The sequence below is a fragment of the Balaenoptera borealis genome (assembly GCF_965194805.1).
Source record: "Balaenoptera borealis genome assembly, chromosome: 20".
Classification (NCBI taxonomy): Eukaryota; Metazoa; Chordata; class Mammalia; order Artiodactyla; family Balaenopteridae; genus Balaenoptera; species Balaenoptera borealis.
The window spans coordinates 19,649,986-19,671,220 of record NC_138879.1 but is presented as its reverse complement, the minus strand read 5'-3'; the positions used below and the strand labels follow the sequence as shown (position 1 = coordinate 19,671,220).

The window sequence follows — 21,235 nt, the reverse complement described above, 5'->3', positions numbered from 1 at the left end:
AAAGGAAACTATAAACAAGTCAAAAAAAGACAACCCTCAGAATGGCAGAAAATATTTGCAAACGAATCAATGGGCAAAGGATTAATCTCCAAAATATATAAAGAGCTCATGCAGCTCAATATTAAAAAAACAAACAACCCAATCAAGAAATGAAGAGAAGACCTAAATAGACATTTCTCCAAAGAAGACATACAGATGGCCAAGAGGCACATCAAAAGCTGCTCAACATCACTAATTACTAGAGAAATGCAAATCAAAACTACAATGAGGTATCACCTCACACCGGTTAGAATGGGCATCATCAGAAAGTCTACAAACAACAAATGCTGGAGAGGGTGTGGAGAAAAGGGAACCCTCTTACACTGTTGGTGCAAATGTAATTTGGTACAGCGACTATGGAGAACAGTATGGAGGTCCCTTAAAAAGCTAAAAACAGAATTACCATATGACCCAGCAATCCCACTACTGGGCATGTACCCAGAGAAAACCATAATTCAAAAGGACACTTGTACCCCAATGTTCATTGCAGCACTATTTACAATAGCCAAGTCATGGAAGCGACCTAAATGCCCATCAACATGCGAATGGATAAAAAAGATGTGGTACATAAATACAATGGGATATTACTCAGCCATAAAAAGGAACGATATTGGGGCCTTTGTAGAAAGGTGGATGGACCTAGAGACTGTCATACACAGTGGAGTAAGTCAGAAAAAGAAAAACAAATATTGTATATTAACCCATATATGTGGAATCTAGAAAAATGGTACAGATGAACCGGTTTGCAAGGCAGAAATAGAGACACAGATGTAGAGAACAAGCGTATGGACACCAAGGGGGGATATCAGGGTGGGGAAGGATGAATTGGGAGATTGGGATTGACATGTATACACCAATATGTACAAAATAGATAACTAATAAGAACCTACTGTACAAAAAATAAATAAATAAAGTAAAATGTAATAAGGAAGCTAAATCAATATTCTATACAGCCACAGGAGAGAGTTAAAGGGTTTTTTACATAGGGCCGCAGCTGCAGTAGAAAAGGGGCTATTGGAGAGGGAAAGGAGGGATTCAATTAAGAAAAAAAAAAAACTATGGTTAACGAAGGGGAAGTGGGGGAGGGATAAATTAAGAGTTTGGGATTAACATATACACACTACTATATGTAAAAGAGATAACCAACAAGGACCTACTGTATAGCACAGGGAACTATACTCAGTATTTTATAATAACCTATAAGGGAAAAGAATCTGAAAAAAATAGATATATTGATATATGTATGTATAACTGAATCACTTTGCTGTGGACCTGAAACTAACACAACATGGTAAACCAACTATACTTCAATAAAAATAAATAAATTCTTTTAAAAGTATAATTTTATCACAGCTCAAAAGACAACCATGAATCAGGAAACAGCATGCTCTCTGGAGTCGGAGTTCAAATTCCACCTCTGATTCCTCTCTGTGAGACCTCAAGCTGTTTATTGACCCTTCCTGGGCCTCACTTTCCCCATCTTTGAAATAGGGTTATTAGCAGTACCTACGACCAGATCATTCTGAGAATTAAATAAAGCGTGTAAAGAACTTACAGGAGTATCTGGGAAACAGCATGTATTCAATAAATGTTAGTTATTATTATCAATATTGATAATAATTACTAACAGAAATTTCTGCTAGAAGAAGCAGCCTAAAAATTTTTCCCCAAGAGTTGGGTTAGTGATAACCCCTTTCATTACTTTCCGCCAGGATTTCTCTAGAAACCAATTACATCCAGATCCCCTGGAAAGCTTGTAAAATTCAAATTTGGGGGCCCTACCCCAGACCTCCTACATTAGCATCTCCAGGTGTGGGAACCTAAAATTCAAATTTAAACAAAAATCCTCAGCTGAAGAATGTATGCTGAACTAAAAGCCACTGCTTTCTAATTGACAAGTGCATTTTGGTTTAAAGATCTGGCTGACTTGATGCCTTTTCAAGGCTTTCTTTTAGGTTCTGACACTAGCTTGATATATGACCACACTTGTAGAGAGTTCCTCCTCCACATACCCATCCACCTGTTTATAAAGTGGGGTTAATTAATAATAAATACATTAAGCGTTACTAACTCATTTAATCCTCACAACACTACCATGAAGTAGCTACTATTAACATTCCCATTTAAAAGATAAAGAAACCTGTATTTTGTAATAACTGTAAATGGAAAGTAACCTTTCAAAATTGTATAGAAAATAAAAATTAAAATACAAAAAAAGATAAAGAAACCAACGGATAGAGAAGAGACTCACTCAATGCCTTTCAATAAAAAGACTGAACTTTAAGTACTTTGATTTCCTTAGGAAAGTCAAAATAGCACCTGATACATTATATAATCAGTCTCCAAGAACAGAAACAATTCACAGTAGCAACAGATTATTTTCAATAATTCAAAGCACCTTTCTCCAGCTTGCTTGTCACTACTTCTAGTGAGAAACCATCAAAGGAATCTTCATGTCATTAGCACTGATCTTTCTATTTGTCCAGAAATTCACAGACTAAGTGAGTTTATTTTAAATTTTATTTTACTGTGGTAAGAACACAACATGAGATCTACTCTTTTAATAGATTTTTAAGTGAACAATACGGTTTTGTTATCTATAGGTGCAATGCTGTACAGTAGGTCCCTAGAACTTATTTATCTTGCATAACGGAAATTTTATACTTGTTGATTAGTAACTCCCCCTTTTCCCCTCCTCCAAGCTCCTGGCAACCACTGTTCTATTGTTTGCTTCTATGACTTTGATTATTTAGACTTTGATTATTTAAAATGGCTCACATAAATGGAATCATGCATTATTTGTCCTTCTGTGAGTGGCTTATTTCACTTAGTGTAAAGTTCAGCCATGTTGTCACATATTAAAGGATTTCCTTTTTTAAGGCTGAATAATATTCTGTGTGTGTGTGTGTGTGTGTGTGTGTGTGTGTGTGTGTGTGGTTCTTTTTTATCCATTCATCCACATTCATCCATCAATAAACAGAGGTGGTTTTTTCCTTTTCTTGGCTATTGAGAACAATGCCACAATGAACGTGAGAGTGCTAATACCTCTTTGAAAATTAGAATAGTATTTTGGTGGCATCTAATAGCTTTTTTCACATCAGAGATGGAGAAACTACAGCCCAGAGAGAAAGGTGACTGGTCCATCACTACACAGTCAGTAAGAGAATCCAGTGCTCTCTTCTACTTCTCACTCTTCATCACATCTGTAGTAGACAGTGATGAACTTGGGTCTGATGGAAACAACCCTGGACCACAGGACAGTGACCTTCAGGTCTAGTTCTTAGGATCATCACTTGACTTCTCTGTGCTTGGACACTGGATCCTCACCAGATCTTTTTGATCTAACGTCTTTAGTTTCCCTTATAATCCCTGATGTTACTTGCTGTGTCTAGTCCTCTGCATCTGTACATAGGAAATGACACCCCAAATAACGTCCCCCAACTCCTCTCTCTGGTTTCTTTTAAAAGCAATTGGATGCTACCAATAAGATCTTTAAGTTCCTTATAAGCTAATAACTGTATGTTGTTATTATTATTAATTCCCATAATTTCCATTTCTCAAACAATGGAGAGAAGTGTCTTACTCATTGCCTGAGTAGGCTTATCCTAATTCTGTCTGTTTTGATTTAAAATGAAAGCTTTGATAATAAATGGCATTTTAAAAGAAAATGCCCTTTCCAAATGAGAGGAAGGGAGAAAGAGATTAAAATTCAGGAGAAAAGGTAAGTGCCCCAAAAGAGAAAGGAGGTGTGCCATCCATGCTAGGAAGAGTTTCTAGGCCAAGTTTCTAGGCATCCGTAAGACAGTACAGTGGGTTAGTATCAGCGCAAGCAAGCCTGGGATACGTTGTTTCGACACTGATCAAATGGCTTTATAGGAACTGAATCCTTTGGCTATTTGGCTGGCTAGAAATATCTGGCCAGTGTGTTCACACATGATTCACAAGCTTCGTGGAAACAACCCACGCACCCAGTTCAAATGGGAACAACCCTATCTGGCAACATTGAAAAGGTCTATTTAATTGAATTATCATTTCAGGTCGAACATCATATTTGGAGGGCTTTCTCAGGTGACGCTTTTAAGACATAGGCCACCACTTACATGCACATAAGAAAATATGTAATATGCCAATGTTTCCAAATATCTAATTAAGGTGGTGTCACCAGTAGTAAAGTTTCTGAACGTGTTTTCTTGGTCCTCCCACTCTTCTCTTCTTCATCTTCTCCTCCTTCTCCTCCTCCTCTGTCTCTTCCTTCTTCTCTTCCTATGCCCCCTCGTCTTTCTTCTCCTTCTCCTTCTCCTTCTTCTTCTCTCTGTCTCTCTCTTATCTCCCCTCTCTGTCTAGAACAATGCTAACAATCAAGTTGGACATACTACTGATACTTCTAAAAAGCACCTACGGCTAAAGTATCTCTTCCTGTTTCCTAGAAAGAGACCAAGTTTGGCGCTCCCTCCTCTGTATCCTTCTCTAAAGAACCACCAAACAATCAAGAAGGCCTTTCTTCTAAGCCAGAGGCAAAAATCTCTGATATTACACCTCCTTATGTTGGCCCAGTGGGCCTAGCAGGTGCTTGAGAGTTACTCTGGAGAGGACTGTACCTACTCACTTGATATGTGTGGCCCTTGGAGAAGCAACTTAACTCTACTGATCCAGAAGACCCGGGGGGGGCCACACTTGGGGCTGAATTTCTCCAAATCCATGTAATTGGTTATAGAGAACTGCCCATCCCTAACTTGTAAGTAATGGTAGAAAGGTCTTCTCTCTTCATCTCAGTGGAGAATACGTGTTTGTCAACTCATCTTCCACTGACCCATCAGAAAAAACTAACTGTGCCCTCCTCTTTCACTGCCACAGTCCAAGAGACCGCCCCTCCCCATCCCCAGCATAGCTTGTGGGGGTGTAGAGCAAAGTCTCACTGTAGAAGGCAAATAAAAATTACAACCCATTTAGGAGGACTCTGTAACACGAGGGAGAAAAGGAGACTAGGATGAAAATTCAGAACCAGTGGCCCCTGCTAAAGCATTAGAAAAAGCCAGGAGAGAACATTGGCCATCTCTAGTCAAGAAGCAGAATCGCATGCTGATTAAGAACAGTTATTTGAAGCTAGACCAGCTGAGTCTGATTCCCAGCCTTGCCACCTACCACGAGATCTTGGGCAAGTTACTTAACTTCACTGTCTCTGCTTCCTGTTAATAGCTTCTACTTCATAGGGTTGAGATGATGACACTAATTAATGCATGCAAAGCTCTGAAAGCATGCCTGGCACCTGGTAACATAATGAGTATGACTTCATTGTGCTGCTTTGAGAAACTTACATTCAATTGGCAAAACACACGCTTGAGCTGATGAAGTATTTCACTCGTTCTGACAATGGCACAGCCATGCAAAGCCATCCTGATAACTAATGAAAGCACTAAATTAAAGATGGAATCTTTATTTTTAAATAAAAATTACATATATTTAAGATGTTTTGATATACGTATATGTAGTGAAATGATTGCCATATATAGGTCTAACTCTTCTATTTTCCAGAATGTTATGGAACTCAACTGGAAAGGATCTCTCCATAATATGCCAACCTTCACACTCTTTGGCAGTCAATAGGAAGAAGATGCCCCAGGAAGAGGAGGGAGAATAGTTTGAAGCCAGCTCTGTAAATAGGATCACTTTTGTGGAGAATGGATATGACAGGGCAGTTCAGATAGGACTGGTGGTCCTTCGCCTAGTACAATACCTGTTTCCCTTGTCTCTCATGGCCCCGATGTTCCCCAGAGTCAGGTTATGGGCTCAGTAGAGAAAGCAGCAGGAAACCTCCTGCAGAACTCTCAGAATTAACATAATATAGCCAACAAATAATCAAAGTGATTAAATATGTTCAGAAGCCACAATGCAACACTGAACATAATCACGTAGCACATGGAGAGTCGGGCAGTTCCTGAGGCCTCATTATTAAGACCCCACATCTCTCTTCCAGGTCCATTTTGCTGAACAACCTCCATATCACAACTTGGTTTCTCCGATACTCAGATACAACAAAGAAGGTGCTCTGATTTGCAGATGGGAACTTTATGGTTGCACAATGGATCATCTCTCAATGTTAAAGTAATAAATTTGCATTCTAGCTCGTTCATCTGGCACTTAATAGTTAGGTTACTATGAGTCAGCTCCTGAGAGTCCCTTTGGTTCTGGTGCACTAATAATAATGATGTTTCTGAACCCACCAGCCTGAGAACAGAGATGGACCACTGTCACTACTCGGAGGATTGTCAACCTGCGAGGCTCCACCTTGGAGATGAAACAGCCTAACTAGACGGCATCTCCATCTCATCTCACCGCAGCAGTTCGGCAGTTGGGTTCCTATGAAGTTAATTGTTTGTAGATTGGCATGGAATGGTTCAACTCCAGACGTAAAACCAAGATGTCTTGATTGGAGAAACATCAGGAAAGTGTAAATCTCATTTCTAATCTTGTTCATATTCATGGTAAACAGAGGGTCAAAATAATGGCTGCCAGATACTCATGTTTCCAGCAGATGACTTGTGGCTTCGTCAGCGATCATGCGCTGCTGAAGCTGCAAGGGGCTTTCTGGTTTTGATCTGTCCTAAGAGTAACAGGAAAAAGGGTGATAGGATAGGATATCAAAAATCCATCCCCAGAATCGCTTTTAATAAGGCTACAAATCTGGGGGTGTTAGTAATCAGAAAAGAAATCAAATGTATTAGGTTTACATAGTAAAAGTAGAAGATGTTATGTTTGTGAATTCAGGGGAGGCACTGGGAGAAACAGAAAAAATAAGAAGGAAGAAGGAGAACTCTTTGCTCTTGTGGCCACAGAGTGAGGTAAGCCAAGAGGTCATTTGGAGCTCACCCAAATAGAACAGAATCTCCACTGGGAGTAGAATGCAGGTATTATGTCCACTGTCCCAGTTATAGCACCATCTCGTCATAGTAATGATATGAAGCTTATGCAGTAAACAGCAATTAGTGACAGAGAAACCCATGGTTCAGGTCTCTCTGAGAGGAAGGTCCACAGAGGAGTTAAAAAGCTGTGGACAGAGGATGAGATCAGGAGGGAGATGGACTTGGGTGTAAATAAAAGACAAATATTCACATCCACCCTAATCATGGTACCTACGTATGCCCCGGATCTTCAAGAAAAGCCTTGATTTTTTTGTAATTTTATACTTTTCAATAAAATCACTTGTGAAATGTTCAAGTAAATGTGATTTAAATTCTAATTTTGATGTGTATTACATAAATTAATTTGCAAATTAAAAATCTGCCTATAATTTGAATAATGTAGTTTATGAAATACTCCCTGCAACCATCTTTGCTGTTATGATAATAATTTAAAAATCCATATTCTATATGACTTTGAAAATATATGCTTTATAAGTGACATGGAAAAACATTCTATTGGCCTTAATCTTCAGCCAAAATCAATCGCTAGAATTCCTATTTGTAATATTACACACACACACACACACACACACACGTGCGCTATGTTAATTTTCTATTGCCACTGTAACAAATTAGCACAAACTTAGTGGCTCAAAACAACACAAATTTACTGTCTTACAGTTCTCTATTTCAAAAGTCTGAAGTCTGACACAGATCTCACCGGCCTAAAATCAAGGTGTTGGCAGGACCGTGTTCCTTCCTGGAGGTCCCAGAGGAGAACCCGTTTCCTTGCCTTTTCCAGCTTCCCACATTCCTTGGCTTGTATCTCCCTTCCATCTTCAAAGTCAGCAGCCTCATCACTCTGAACCCTGCTTCATCACATCTCCTTCTCCAACATTGACTGACTCTCCTACCTCCCTCTTCCTCTTTTAAAGACATGAGATTACATCAGGCCTACCTGAATAATTCAAGAAAATCCCCTGATTTTAAGGCCAGCTTGTTAGCAAACTTAATTCTGTCTGCATCCTTAATTCCCCTTTGCCATGTAAGATACATATTCACAGGTTCTAGGTATTAGGAGATGGACATCTTTGGGGGGCCATTATTCTGCCTACCACACTTGCCTACAATTAAACCAAAGGAAAACTGGAGAGAGAGAAGTCTCATGTTTTATCTCCATAGAACACCAAGACCAAAAATAGAGATCGATGCATACAAAGTCATGAGTGTTTAAATCAAGTTGCAACATGAAATCAAGTTTCCATGTTGTACTTTGAGCCTCAGGGAACACAACTGATGTAAAGATAGTATTTATTTAGAGTTATACCGTAACCAATGGTTTTAAGATGTAAACATGTTGCATAACCTTCTGGGGGCCATCTTTTTATAGCAACCATAGTAACAATTAACATTTACTGAATACTCCTCATGTGCCGGACAAAGTGTTCAGTGTTCTTTACATGCATTTTCTACACTGCTCATTTTACAAATGAGGAACCTGAAGCAGGAATCATTTAAAACTTACCAGGGTCACGTGCATAGTTAGTATCAGAGCTGGGATTCAAACTCAGGACTGTATGACTGCAGATCCTGCACTTTAACCCATGATGTAAAACGACCTCTTTCTTTTTTAACCAATACACACTTGGCGAGAATTTATTCCCTAATTGACTTGTTACGATCTCAATATTAAAGAAAAAGGACAACTAGCTGGAATGATTCTGTCCCTCCAACCAACTTGACCACTCTTCCCTGACCTCTGCTCTAACTCTGGGAGAGAAAGGAAAGAACAGAGGGAGAGAAAGATTCATAGTCCCTGCAGGAAATGAGGAAGACAGAGAGATGGGGGGAAAAGAATGGGAGTGAGATCTAACAAGAGGCATGTGGAAACAATTTTCAACTGCTCAAAAGAAATAGGACACATTCAAGCCTCCCTAGGGAAGACGGGTGCACTGCTCCACCCTATTTTAAACCCCAGTTATTATAACACAGCATAATGTATGGAATGTCTGGTAACCTCCTCAGAGTGGAAATCATCCATTTAACTTTAAACAGATAACATAGTAGGAGTAAGAATAAAATATACCAAACAAAGAAATTGGGAATTATATTTGGGATATAATCTCTACAGAAAAGTGAGACTTTAAAAGGCACCCAGGATATTGAAGTCAAGTCTATAAATTGAGAGCACTCTATTAAAATATATATATAACTTCCCAGCAAACAGGATCCAAAGCCAGAACATAGTGTGATTTGGGCTTATTTTACCTGACCAAAATAGAGTATTCTTTTTTTCTGAGCGACAGAAAAATAGAAATTTACTGTTTCCTTTTGTAACAGTCCAAGGTGAGTGTTCCAAGTTAGCAGGCAAATCTGCTCTATATTGTTCACTGAAGGACCCAGATTCATTCTTTTATATCTTAACTCCAGCCCTAGACATCGATGTAGTCTGCATAAATCACAAATGTTGTCACAAATGGCAAGAATTCTTTTTCTATATGGCTGAGCAGTACTCTACTGTTTGTGTGTGTGTGTGTGTGTGTGTGTGTATCATACCTTCTTTATCCATTCATCCATCTTTAGACACAAGTTGTTTCCACATCTTTGCTGTTGTAAACAATACTGCGAAGAATGAATATTGGGGTGCATATATCTTTTCAAATTAGTGTTTTTATTTTCTTTGGAGAAATACCCAGAAGTGGAATAGCTGGATCATATGGTAGCTATATTCTTAGTTTTTTAAGGAATCTCCATACAGTTTTCCATAGCGGCTGCATTGATTTACATTCCCACCAACAATGTATGAGGGTTCCCTTTTCCCCACATACTCTTCAACACTTGTTATTTCTTGTCTTTTTGATAATAGCCATTCTAACAGGGTGGAGGTGATATCTCATTGTGCTTTTGATTTACATTTCCCTGATAAGTTGTAATGTTGAGCATCTTTTCATGTGTCCATTGGCCATCTGTATGTCTTCTTTGGAAAAATGTCAATTCAGGTCCTCTGCCCATTTTTTAATCAGGTTGCTTGCTTCTGTGTTGTTGAGTTGTGCAAAATAGAGTATTCTAACATACAAACACATACACACACACACATTACAAATGTGTTTTAATAATAGCACCACTGAGCCTTTTTTTCTCTGCCCATATTTTTCTTTTCTTTTTTTTTATAATTGAAGTATAGTTGACTTACAATATTGTATTAGTTTCAGGTGTACAACATAGTAATTCAATATTTTTATAAAGTATACTTTACACTAAGTTATTGACTATATTCCCTGTGCTGTATATCCATGTAACATTCATTTTATAACTGGTTGTTTGTATCTCTTAGTGCCCATCGACCGATGAATGGCTAAAGAAGATGTCGTATATATACAAATGGAATACTACTCAACCATAAAAAAGAATGAAATCTTGCCATTTGCCACAACATGGATGGACCTGGAAGGTATTATACTTAGTGAGATAAGTGATAGAAGGACAAGTACTCTATGTTTACACTTATATGTGGAATCTAAAAATTAAAAAAAAAATTTTTTAAAGCAAAATAAATGAACAAATATAACAAAACAGAACCACTGAGCATTTTTTATGTGCAATGTGTGGGTTATCAAATTTAATTCCCACAAAAATCCCATCAGTCAGGGGTGAGTATTAATCTCAGTTCACATTTGTGGAAATTGAGGCCTGAAGAGTTGGATTGCAGATAGCAAAATCAGAACTTGAACTTAAAGCTGGTAACCAGAACATTCATCGGCATAAATTTAGGCTGACCTTTACATGGACTTTGTTTATAATATATAAACTCTTGCAATTAATGTTTATTTTTTAATTCATCTGGAGACAGAAGTACGCCTTCTTCTTTCTTTTCTTTTTTTATTGTGGGAAAATACATGTAACATAAAATTTACCATTGTAACCATTTTAAGTGTACACTTCTGTAGCATTAAATACAATCACATCATTTTACAACCATCACCATTATCCATCTCCAGAACTTTTTCACCTTCTCCAACTGAAACTCTGTACCCATTAAACAATAAATCCCCATTTCCATTCTTTCCATAGCCCCTAGTAACAACCATTCTATTTTCTATCTCTATGAACCTGAATAGTTACACATACAAGAACAATCATACGTTTGTCCTTTTGTTCCTGTCTTATCTCACTTAGCATAATGCTTCCAAGGTTCACCTAAGTTGTAGCATGTGTCAAATTTTCAATTGTATGTATATACCACATTTTGTTTATCCATTCATTTTTTTTAATTGGAGTATAATTGTTCCACAATGTTGTGTTAGCTTCTGCTGTACAATGAAGTGAATCAGCTATATGTATACCTATATCCCCTCCCTCTTGGACCTCCCTCCCACTCCCCCACTCAATCTCACCCACGTAGGTCACACAGAGCACTGAGCTGAGCTTCCTGTGCATCATAGCGTGTTCCCACTAGCTATCTATTTTACGCATGATAGTGTATATATGTCAATCCTAATCTCCCAGTTCGTCCCACCCTCCCCTCCCCTCTGTGTTCACATGTCTGTTCTCTATGTCTACATTTCTATTCCTGCCCTGCAAATAGGTTCATCCGTACCATTTTTCTAGATTCCACATATATGCGTTAATATACGATATTTGTTTTTCTCTTTCTGGCTTACTTCACTCTGTGTGACACTCTCTAGGTCCATCCACATCTCTACAAATGATCCAGTTTTCTTCCTTTTTATGGCCGAGGGATATTCCATTGTATATATGTACCACATCATCTTTATCCATTCATCTGTCATTGGACATTTATGTTGTTTCCATGTCCTGGCTATTGTAAATAGTGCTGCAATGAGCATTGGGGTACATGTGTCCTTTTAAATTATGGTTTCTCTGGGTATATGCCCAGAGGTGGGATTGCTGGCTCATATGGTAGTTCTATTTTGAGCTTTTTAAGGAACCTCCATACTGTTCTCCATAGTGGTTGTATCAATTTACATTCCCACCAACAGTGCAAAAGTGTTCCCTTTTCTCCACACCCTCTCCAGCAATTAATGTTGGTAGATTTTGTTTATTTATTTATTTATTTATGGCTGCGTTGGGTTTTCGTCGCTGCGTGTGGGCTTTTCTCTAGTTGTGGCGAGTGGGGGCTACTCTTCATTGTGGTGCACAGGCTTCTCATGGCAGTGGCTTCTCTTGTTGTGGAGCACGGGCTCTAGGCGTGCGGGCTTCAGTAGTTGTGCCTCATGGGCTCTAGAGTGTAGGCTCAGTGGTTGTGGCGCATGGGCTTAGTTGCTCTGCGGTGCAGCATGTGGGATCTTCCCAGACCAGGGCTCGAACCCGTGTCCCCTGCCTTGGCAGGCAGATTCTCAACCACTGTGCCACCACAGAAGCCCCAGTTTGTAGATTTTTTGATGGTGGCCATTATGACTGGTGTGAGGTGATACCTCATTGTAGTTTTGATTTGCATGTCTCTAATAATTAGTGATGCTGAGCATCTTTTCATGTGGCTCTCGGCCATCTGTATGTCTTCTTTGGTGAAATGTCTACTTAGGTCTTCTGCCCATTTTTTAATTGGGTTGTTTGTTTTATTGATATTGAGCTCCATGAGCTGTTTGTATATTTTGGAGATTATTTCTTTGTCCTTTGATTCGTTTGCAAATATTTTCTTCCATTCTGAGGGTTGTCTTTTTGGCTTGTTTATAGTTCCCTTTGCTGTGCAAAGCTTTCAAATTTCATTAGGTCCCATTTATTTATTTTTGTTTTAATTTTCAGTACTCTAGGAGGTGGGTCAAAAAAGATCTTGCTGCGGTTTTTGTCAAAGAGTGTTTTTCCTATGTTCTCCTCTAAGAGTTTTATACTGTCCAGTCTTACATTTAGGTCTTTAATCAATTTGGAGTTTATTTTTCTGTATGGTGTTTGATAGTGCTCTTATTTCATTCTTTTACATGTAGCTGTCCAGTTTTCCCAGCATCACTTATTGAAGAGGCTGTCTTTTCTCCACTGTATGTTCTTGCCTCCTTTGTCATAAATTAGGTGACCATATGTGCATGGGTTTATCTCTGGGCTTTCTATCCTGTACCATTGATCTATATTTCTGTTTTTGTGCCAGTACCATACTGTCTTGATTACTGTAGCTTTGTAGTAGAGTTTGAAATTGGGGAGCCTGATTCCTCCAGCTCCATTTTTCTTTCTCAGTATTGCTTTGGTTATTTGGGGTCTTTTGTGTTTCCATACAGATTGTAAAATTTTTTGTTCTAATTCTGTGAAAAATGTCATAGGTAATTTGATAGGGATTGCATTGAATCTGTAAATTGCTTTGGGTAGTACAGTCATTTTCACAATATTGATTCTTCCAATCCAGGAACATGGTATATTTCTCCATCTGTTTATGTCATCTTTGATTTCTTTCATCAGTGTTTTATAGTTTTCTGAGTACAGGTCTTTTGTCTCCTTAGGTAGGTCTATTCCTAGGTATTTTATTCTTTTTGTTACGATGGTGAATGGGATTGTTTCCTTAATTTCTCTTTCTGATGTTTCATTGTTAGTGTATAGGAATGCCAGAGATTTCTGTGCATTAATTTTGTATCTTGCAACCTTACCAGATTCACTGATTAGTTCTAGTAGTTTTCTGGTGGCATCTTTTTTTTTTTTTCTGGTGGCATCTTTAGAATTTTCTATGTATAGTATCATATCATCTGCAAACAGTGACAGCTTTACTTCTTTTCCAATTTGTATTCCTTTTATTTCTTTTTCTTCTCTGATTGCCATGGCTAGGACTTCCAAAAGTATGTCGAATAAGAGTGGCAAGGGTGGATATCCTTGTTTTTTCCTGATCTTAGTGGAAATGCTTTCAGTTTTTCACAATTGAGAGTGATATTTCCTGTGGGTTTCTCATATATGGCCTTCATTATGTTGAGGTTGGTTCCCTCTATGCCCATTTTCTGGAGAGTTTTTAACATAAATCGGTGTTGAATTTTGTCAAAAGCTTTTTCTGCATCTATTGAGATGATCATATGGTTTTTATTCCTTAATTTGTTAACATGGTGTATCACATTGATTGATTTGCATATATTGAAGAATCCTTGCATTCCTGGGATAATTTGCACTTGATCATGGTGTATGATCCTTTTAATGTGTTGTTGGATGCTGTTTGCTATATTTTGTTGAGGATTTTTGCATCTATGTTCATCAATGATATTGGCCTGTGATTTTCTTTTTTGTGATATCTTTGTCTGGTTTTGGTATCAGGGTGATGGTGGCCTCGTAGAACGAATTTTGGAATGTTCCTCCATCTGCAATTTTTTGGAAGAGCTTGAGAAGGATAGGTGTTAGCTCTTCTCTAAATGTTTGATAGAATTCTTCTGTGAAGCCATCTGGTCCTGGACTTTTGTTGGAAGATTTTTAATTACAGTTTCAATTTCGTTACTTGTGATAGTTCTGTTTATATTTTCTAATTCTTCCTGGTTCAGTCTTGGAAAATTGTACCTTTCTAAGAATTTGTCCATTTCTTCATGGTTGTCCATTTTATTGGCATATAGTTGTTTGTAGTAGTCTCTTATAATCCTTTGTAGTTCTGCGGTGTCAGTTGTGACTTCTCCTTTTTCATTTCTAATTTTATTGATTTGTGTTCTTTCCTTATTTTTCTTGATGACTCTGAATAAAGGTTTATCCATTTTTGTTTATCTTCTCAAAGAATCAACTTTTAGTTTTATTGAGCTTTGTTATCGTTTTCTTTGTTTCTTTTTCATTTCTTTCTGCTCTGATCTTTATGAGTTATTTCCTTCTACTGACTTTGGGTTTTCTTTGTTCTTCTTTTTCTAGTTGGTTTAGGTGTAAGGTTAGATTGTTTATTTGAAATTTTTCTTATTTCTTGAGGTGAGATTGAATTGCTATAAGCTTCCCTCTTAGAATTGTTTTTGCTGCATCCCATAGGTTTTGGGTCATTGTGTTATCATTGTCATTTGTTTCTATGTTTTTTTAAAATTTTCTCTTTGATTTCTTCAGTGATCTCTTGGTTATTTGGTAACGCACTATTTAGCCTCCATGTATTTGTGGTTTTTACAGGGTTTTTTTCCTGTAATTGATTTCTAATCTCATGGCGCTGTGGTCAGAAAAGATGCTTGATACGATTTCAATTTTCTTAAACTTTCTGAGGCTTGATTTGTGACCCAAGATGTGATCTATCTTGGAGGATGTTCTGTGTGCACTTGAGAAGAAAGTGTATTCTTCCACTTTTGGGTGGAATGTCTTTAAATATCAATTAATTCTATCTGGTCTATTGTGTCATTTAAAGCTTGTGTTTCCTTATTTATTTTCTGTTTGGATGATCTGTCCATTGGTGTAAGTGGGGTGTTAAAGTCCCTTACTATTATTGTGTTACTGTTGATTTCCCATTTTATGGTTCTCAGCATTTGCCTTATGTATTGAGGTGCTCCTATGTTGGGTGTGTATGTTTATAATTGTTATACCTTCTTCTTGGATTGATCCTTTGATCATTATGTAGTGTCCTTCCTTATCTCTTGTAACAGTCTTTATGTTAAAGTCTATTTTATCTGATATGAGTATTGCTACTCCAGCTTTCTTTTGCTTTCCATTTACATGGAATATCTTTTTCCATCCCTTCACTTTCAGTCTGTATGTGTCCCTAGGTCTGAAGTGGGTCTCTTGTAGACAACATATATATGGGTCTTGTTTTTGTATCCATTCAGCCAGTCTGTGTCTTTTGGTTGGAGCACTTAATCCATTTACGTTCAAGGTTATTATCGATATGTACATTCTTATTATCATTTTCTTAATTGTTTTGGGTTTGTTTTTGTCGGTGTTTTTCTTCTCTTGTGTTTCCTGCCTAGAGAAGTTCCTTTAGCATGTGTTGTAAAGCTGGTTTTGTGGTACTGAATTCCCTTAGCTTTTGCTTGTCTGAAAAGCTCTTGATTTCTCCATCGAATTGAATGAGATCCTTGCTGGGTAGAGTAATCTTGGTTGTAGGTTTTTCTCTTTCATCACTTTAAGTATATCCTGCCACTTCCTTCTGGCCTGCAGAGTTTCTGCTGAAAAATCAGCTGATAACCTTATGGGGATTCCTCTGTATGTTATCTTTTGCTTTTCCCATGATGCTTTTAATATTTTTCTTTGAATTTAATTTTTGTTAGTTTGATTAATATGTGTCTTGGCGTATTTCTCCTAGGGTTTATCCGGTATGGAACTCTGTGCTTCCTGGACTTGGGTTGCTATTTCCTTTCCCATGTAGGGAAGTTTTCCACTATAATCTCTTCGAATATTTTCTCAGACCCTTTCTTTCTATATTGGGATTTTTATCTAGCCCTTGTGACCTCCTGACAACTTTATTGGTCTCCTCTCTCCAAACTTGTGGAGTCATGGCTGCAGGGTCGACAGGGAGTGTTACAATTATCACCATCCTTTGCCCTCATCTGCACACTGTAGTTTACAGATTACAAGGCTCATGTGTGTACCTTATATACTGATTACACAGTTCATGTATGTACAGTAACTCATTCACTCCCCACAACAGCCCTATTAATTACAAGGCAGGTTATTATTAGTCCCATTTTAATGATAGGAAAACTGAGAGTAGAGAGCTTAAGATTGCCTAGTGCTATTAACCTAATAGCAGAGCAGAGACTTAACCCCCAGCCCAAAGTCCTTTCCACTAACCCCCACTATAACAAAGATATAGAAAAGGTACAGTATCATCAGGACTTTTTTAAAGGCCAAGGAGAGGTCCTTGAAACTAGAAGCATAGAAAAAGCGATCCTCTGTAACCAAAAAAAGGAAAGAATAGGGAAAGAAAAAATTTAATTTTCCCCAAAGAAAAGTCAAAACATGAAATGTATTAATAAGCAAAAAAATAGGTAAGGAGAATATCATCAAAAAGTATAGAAAGGAGCTACCTAAAATAAATCTTCAAAGATACTGTAAATGCACATAAAGTCACTGTAAACCCACAGCTGAAATATGAAGCCAGTGGTTATGTGGGCGCTGGGCTGCATGGCATCTCTGCCACTGACTCATTGGACAGTCAGGTCTTTCTCCTTTCACTGCTTTAATTCTTTCATCTATAAAGAGTCCATTTTAGTAGTTACCTGTCCATGAAACCAGTTAAGAGCCTTGAACAAAAAAATACCTTAGCATAATTTATGATTACTTCCTATCTAAAAGCATACTGATTAGAATATTACCAAGCATGTACAGTTTAAGATAGCAATAAACATTGTTTAATATATAATCCTGTAGAATAGATGAATACAGCATATACATACCATGGATGCCATAAGAATCAGTAATAAGTTGAATTTTACTGCAATGTCTTCTTCTTCAGGGCAGAAAACTAATTAATGCTGTGCTACTCCTCCAATATCTCTGCATATTTCTCTAAATCATTCTTCTACAAAAAATAATTAATAAACTACCATTTTCTCTCTTCTGCACAGGTGTAATAGCCTCCCAGCTGATCCTCACACATTTGCTGTCATTCATTCTATACAAAGCAGACAGGTTATCTTTTTAAAACACAAATATGACCACTGCATGGCACTCCCCTGAGTAAAATCTTTCTGTGGTTTTCCATGACTCTCATGCTGAAGGTCAAAATACTTAGCAGAGTTGAAAAATCCCAGGACAACCCAGCACCTGTGTGCATTGCCAGCTCATCTCATCCTACTTTCTCCCTTGCTCTCTATGCTCCAGTCACCTAGATTAAGTATTCAATAAATATTTGTCCAATGAGTGGATGAATGAATAAAAAAACAAACAAAACATTAAGGTTTTTTTTTAATAGGAACAGTATTTTGGTGAACCAAACACAATAAATCGTTGAATTTCAGGCACCAACAAATGCCAAACAGGGAAGAATCCTGGTGTTCAAGGACTTTCCCACAGTCCTCCATACACTCACCCTGCCACAATATGAACCACACTGGGTTAAAGGTAAGAGTTACCCAAACAAGATTTCAACAAATAATCCCAATATTTGTATGGAAACACAAAAGACCCAGAATAGCCAAAGCAATCTTGAGAAAGAAGAACAAAGCAGGAGGTATCCCACTCCTTGACTTCAAACTACACTACAAAGCTATAGAAATCAAAACAGCATGGTTCTGGCACAAAAGCAGACACATAGATCAATGGAACAAGATAGAGAGCCCAGAAATAAACCCATGCACTTATGGTCAATTAATCTACCACAAAGGAGGCAAGAATATGCCATAGGGAAAAAGTCTCTTCAAAAAGCCGTGTTGAGAAAACTGGACAACTACTTGTAAAACAATGGAACTAGAACACTTTCTCACACCATATACAAAAATAAACTCAAAATGGATTACAGACTTAAATGTAAGACCTGAAAACTCCTAGAAGAAAACATAGGCAGTACTCTGACACTGGTCTAAGCAATTTTTTTTTTTAATCTGTCTCCTCAGGCAAGGGCAACAAAAGCAAAAATAAACAAATGGTACTACATTAAACTAAAAAGCTTTTGCACTGTGAAGGGAACCATCACAAAACAAACAGTCAACTTACTGAATGGGAGAAGATATTTGCAAATGATATGTACGATATAAGGGGTTAATATCCAAAATATATAAAGAACGCATACAACTCAACATCAAAAAACAAACAATCTAGTTAAATGGACAGAGGACCTGAATAGACATTTCTCCAAAGAAGACATACAGATGATCAACAGACAAATGAAAAGATGTTCAACATCACTAATCAACAGGGAAATACAAATCAAAACCACAATGAGGTATCACCTCACACCTTTCATATGGCTATTATCAAAAAGACAAGAAATAACAAGTGTTGGCGAGGATGTAGAGAAAAGGGCACCCTCATGCTCTGTTTGTGAGAATGTAAATTGGTGCAGCCACTATGGAAAGCAGTGTGGAATTTCCTCAAAAAATTAAAAATAGAACCACCATATGATCTAGCAATTCCACTCCTGGGTGGAATCCAAAGAAAATGAAAACACTAATTTTAAAAGATATATGCACCACATGTTCATTCATTGCAGAATTATTTATAATAGGCAAGATATGTAAGCAACTTAAATGCCCATCACAGATGAATGGATAAAGAAGATGTACCATATATATGCAATGGAATATTACTCAGCCATAAAAAAAGAAATATTGCTCTTTGCCACAACATGGATGGACCCAGAGGGTATTATGCTAAGTGAAAGAAGTCAGATGGAGAAAGACAAACACTGTATATTTTCACTTATATGTGGAATCTTGAAAAACAAACAAATATAACAAAACAGAAACAAACTCATAGATACAGAGAACAAACTGGTGGTTGCCAGAGGGGAGGGGAATCAAAGGACGGGCAAAGTATGTGAAGGAGAATAAGAGGCACAAACTACAGATTATCCATCTTCAGCCAAGAGAATAAAATTCTTGGAAAATCTTTCAAGTGGCATCTATAATGCTCTTTCCATGTTAGATACTATGGTTTGTCACAATTAAAGTTATTTTTTAAAAAAATAAGTCATGGGGATGTAATGTAAAGCACAGGGAACATAGTCAATAATATTGTAGTAACTTTGTGTGGTGCATAACCTATAAAAATATCAAATCACTATGTTGTACACCTGAAACTAACATAATATTAGAAGTCAGCAACACCTCAATTTAACAAAATAAGATTTCAGCAAATTGCATGAGATGATGTCTCAGCAAACCAACACCACAGTTATTCAAAATGTCTCCTTAAATGGCAAAAGAAAGTCACACCCAATAGGCACTAAAGCTAAATTGTGGGTTAATTCAAGGATTATCAGTGACAACAGCCTTTGTACAAGGGATTTATTTGATTACCTATTATGTTCTTCGGATTAAGATGATAATAAGGAGAAAAAAAGAAGAGTGAAATCATTTCAGTCTTGCACTAGCACTCCCCACCCACCAGTGAGGATCTGCCTTTCTTCTGCAGGCTTAAATGAACAAAATCACCCCAACAGGCTTGGTGACATGCCAAAGGTAGCACAAAAGGACTGAAGGATCTTTCTAAAGTCAGGTTTGAACCAGATTGTCCTGGCACTCCTTTCAAAGAAGTTATCTGGCTAGCATATCATTTACCTTCTCTGATAGGTTTGGTGTCAGCTGGAAAAGGAAGTTAGAAAAGGGGTAGAGATTGGCCTCCTTTTTTGAAGGTGACGGTGATAAATGAGATTCAACTCCCAGCATCATGGGAGAAGCCTACCCATTCTTCCCAAGCTTCACACTAAGATATTGAATGACAAATATGTCACTCCAATGATGATGACTTCATCGATCAAAGGTGAAAAGATCCTGACAAACAGGAAAATGAGGATTTCTCTGTCAGTGATAATGCTAAACTGTCTCCCTGAGAACTAGAAACTCTGAGTTCAAGGTACAAATGGGTAAAGATGAGTAGCTGCTCCTAAGCACCCCAGAACAGACCCTCACAGAACAGTTTTTGTCATTTGGCAGAGGACTGAATTTGCAAAACAAAACAAAAAAAACAAACCCCCCATCCACAGACTGAAGGATCCTTGAAAGCAGGGACTGTGTCTTATTAGTCTCAGAATCAGAGCACTTCTAAAGTAAACTCTCAATAAAATAATTAATTAAGTGAATTAAATTAGAAGGCTTTAACCCTAAGTATTAATATTTGTGGTTATGGGCTGTAACTAATAATGGAATCTTTGCAAGTAGTAGAAAAAAAGTAATAGAAACATTTAAACATAGCTAGCTCCATAATTCAAAAAGACACATGCACTCCAATGTTCATTGTAGCACTATCTACAATAGCCAGGACATGGAAACAACATAAATGTCCATCAGCAGAGGAATGGATAAAGAAGATGTGGTACATATATACAATGGAATGTTACTCAGCCATATAAAGGAACGAAATTGGGTCATCCATAGAGACGTGATGGACCTAGAGACTGTCATACAGAGTGAAGTAAGTCAGAAAGAGAAAAACAGATACGGTATATTAACGCATATATGTGGAATCTGAAAAAATTGGTATAGACGTCTTATTTACAAAGCAGAAATAGAGACACAGACGTAGAGAACAAACATATGGATACCAAGGGGGAAGGGGGAGTGGGGTGAATCGGGAGATTGGGATTGACATATATACACTATTGATACTATGTATACAATAGATAACTAATGAGAACCTACTGTGTAGCACAGGGAACTCTGCTCAGTGCTCTGTGGTGATATAAATGGGAAGGAAGTCCAAAAAAGAGGGGATATATGTATATGTACAGCTGATTCACTTTGCTGTACAGTAGAAACTAACACGAC

At 37.6% G+C, this 21,235-nt stretch overlaps 1 protein-coding gene and 1 long non-coding RNA gene across 14 annotated transcripts in view; one reads left to right on the top strand and one right to left on the bottom strand.

Moving 5' to 3' along the window:
* LOC309619297 overlaps positions 1-21,235 on the bottom strand; it is a 388,116-nt gene that overhangs the window by 191,645 nt on the left and 175,236 nt on the right. The gene's annotated exons all lie outside the window — the stretch shown is intronic.
* KRT20 (keratin 20) overlaps positions 7,886-21,235 on the top strand; it is an 84,383-nt gene continuing 71,033 nt past the window's right edge. The window contains 1 exon segment of the mRNA XM_082374457.1: positions 7,886-13,945. The gene's annotated coding sequence lies outside the window, so the exon portion shown is untranslated.